Raw genomic sequence first — 3,317 nt, forward strand, 5'->3', positions numbered from 1 at the left:
AGGCTGTCACCCTCAGCCTGCTGAAGCCGCTCAGCTCTTGCTAATCCTAATCTGGGAGATCTTTCCTGCTGGCTGTAAATGAATGCATTCTCCCTCACACAGCCAGTTCAGCCCCCAGAGGCGCAGGATGCATTCCAGAGCCCTGCTCTTCCTGTCCTAGTCCCCAGCAGTCCATCAGGAACAGGAGAGGAAGGCTGTCCATCAGGAACAGCAGTCCATCAGGAACAGCAGTCCATCAGGAACAGGAGAGGAAGCCTCATCTCCTGGGAGATGAGGCTATTTCAGGAAACCATAGCAACAGGGATCTGCAGTCCCTTCTCATCACAGTTGCCAGTGCAGAATCTATGGTGGTTAAAGCCACAGCTTTGGAAAACACCGCTGGTTCCACCCTTCTTCCTCTACACTGTCCCTCCAGCTCTGGACCTCTTCCCAATGCTTTAAGGCAAGTCCAAACAATTACAACCAGACCTGCACAGAAATATCTTTTAGACTCCACAGCATTTTTCACCTTTAACCCTTCCTCCCTGTTTCTCTGGTCTCCTTTCATTCAGCTTGGGAGTAAAACCTAGACTTATAAGAGGAGGGAGTATATTTCCTACTTCTTAATCGCAGCCAATCCCCATAAGGTCCTAACTAGAAGTGTTGTTTAGCACAGCAAGAGTCCCTCACTTTCAGTAGCGTGGTGGTGAGGCATGGCCACTGGGAAGAGGAGGGGTGGTCCGGTGGAATCCATGAACATCTTAGACTGTACGCCATTAAAAAGAGGCAGTTATGTTAATTACAGGTTCATTTAAATCCAGCTTAAACGATAACGAAAAAGAGCCTTTCAATAAACCAGAGTTTGTGAATAACTCGGATTATACACCTTTACACAAAGGCAGTCTTGAAATTTACACATTCAAGTCCAGCTAAAGTACCAAGTAAAGGGCCTTGTGGGTGGACTGCAATGAGATGGGCTCATACACAGTAGGCCCCTGGAGTGCTCTCGTGGAAGGAGGGCTGGGTTAAGTGCGGTGAGTCTGTATGAGTCAACCAGGCTCACCGTGGACACTGCCTGGCCACTTTCTTAGAATTGACGCAGAGGTAAGTGCCAATTGTGGACTCCCAAGAGGACCAGAACGCAGCTTGCTGGGGGCATTACCGCACTTCCTTCTGCTCCCTTTCTTTCAAGCTCACGGCATGTGCCTGCCTAGTTTAGGCACATGACTAGAGTGGGTCGGGCCTTTAAACGCAGGTGGCACTTCTCAGAGCCCTGGACGCGAAGAGATTGAAGCTCTGCACCCACATCTGCCAGGATCTGACATCTTGACCGCGACTGTGGAGGGCAGTGCTGACAGGAAGTGCTGGTCATACGAAAGACCAAGCTGACTGGGCCACGTGCAGGCTGCCTGGTAACCCTTAAAGTGTTTGCCAAGGGGGTGAGGGGCCCGCTGAGGCCTGGCAGGTGGTTGGAGATGGGCCACCTCAGGTGGGCTGAGGGACAGCGCTCTGAGCAGCCCACATGGGAATGTGCACTCCCTCCAACCCCCAGCCAGAAAGGACCTGGTCACGGGAAAGACAGAACCTCCAAGAATGTTAAGTGTGGAGACTCCACTCTTCTTTCCGCAGCTGTGAGGCCTCTGGCCTTATGGGCACAGGAACTGACTAGGGATGGGGCAGAAGGCAGAGTTCCCAATTAAGGTCACGTTCTCCTAACCTGGGAGAGATCACCCTACCAGGTTCTCATCTGGCTGGCTGGCCCTTGCCTGGGATAGTTTTGTTTTGCTCTCTCTCCCCGGGTGGAAACTAGAGGAGGTGGGCCCCTGCTGCTCCCAGAAGACGGGAAGCCATGCTTTGCCTTATGTAACCAATCAGAAAACAATCCTCTAGTCCAGCAGCTACACCAGGGCAAGAACTGGGGAGAAAAACCAGGGTTTAAAAACAAGCCAGCAGAGGACTGGTTGGTCATTTCCCTTCTCCCAGCCCCAGCCCCACGTATCTGCCTTAGAAGACAACCTGTCTCCTCTACTCCCAGGAAAGGCTGTGTTCTGAGGAGTTGGGTGGCAAGAAATAAAGGAGGTTCTCAGTTTACCTCTTTGGGATCTCTGTTTCCTTGGATATAAAGGTAAGATATGCACACCTGAACTGCCACCTTGTAGTGCAACTGTCTACTGATCATGGAAGTGGAAGCACTCGAACTGAATCAAAGTGCCGTGCGGATGCTACATGACTCACCTCAACCAGGGGGAAGCCCTCCAGGCCAGGAAAGGGGTCTCTGGGAACATACCTCAAAGCTTAGGAGCTATAAAATAATTCCAAGCCCCCAGGGCCAACTGTCCAGGCTGACTAGGGAGAACTACCCACCCTCAATTCCTATTGTAACCAGTAATTACCAATTATTGTAATTACCAATAATACTCTGGGATTTTTAGCATCCCTTCAAATAACGTAATTTCAGATCTGAAAATTCCTCACACGTAGAAAAGAATATTACTTTTAATTTCTCTTTCACCAAGATATGTGCAACATAGGGAGGGGTTAACTTACCCACAATCACCAAGTGACCAGGCCAAGATGACCAGTGGTGTTCCTAATCCCTGGCTAAATCCCAGCCCAGGCGGTTCAACTGGTACCCAGGTAGCTTTAAATAACCCAGCTTCTCAGGTACTGATTCAGAGGTGTGGGGTCTGGGATTCTGTTCAGGTAAGGCAGAAAACCACACCTGTCTCAGGGCTTCTTCCCACGGGCACAGGGGCTGGTGGACCTGCTGCACAGGAAGGCCGGAGGAAGAAGTCCCAGCACAGTGAGGCCCAGGAAAGATGAGAAACCTTGCCAGCAACAGGTGGTTCACAGCTCAGCCCTGGCTCCTGAACACAGAAGAGATGATCAAAAATAGAAGCGCGGCAAGAGGCATCTGCCACGTGCATCGTGCCTCACGCAGCTGCCATAGCTTTGACCAGGAAAACACTTCTCATCCTGCTTTCGCCACAGATCCTCCTCTGCTTGGACTAGGCGGAGGTATGGCAGGTACAGGGGCAGCAGATGGAATAAGAATGAGAGCAGCTGAAAGCAGTATTCTCCTCTAGCTTGGCGAGGATGGAGAAGAGAGCTGCACCCCACGAAAGTCCGGGCAGGAGGCTGCGCTCAAGCCGTTCCTCCCAGGCCTCAGAGTAGTGGGCATCTGCTCAGTTACCAGAGGGAGATGATAACCCTTTTCTCTGGTCTAGATCTCAGGTTTGAGGCCCCACCCCAGGATCGGTCTCTTCTTCTCTGCCCACCTCATTCCCCAGGCCTTCCCTCCCCCATGCCTTTCAGGATCCTAATAAAATAACCAACAG

The sequence above is a fragment of the Aethalodelphis obliquidens genome, unplaced genomic scaffold (genome assembly GCF_003676395.1).
Source record: "Aethalodelphis obliquidens isolate GAN/ISIS:26980383/991018 unplaced genomic scaffold, ASM367639v1 scaffold21, whole genome shotgun sequence".
NCBI classification, from domain to species: Eukaryota; Metazoa; Chordata; class Mammalia; order Artiodactyla; family Delphinidae; genus Aethalodelphis; species Aethalodelphis obliquidens.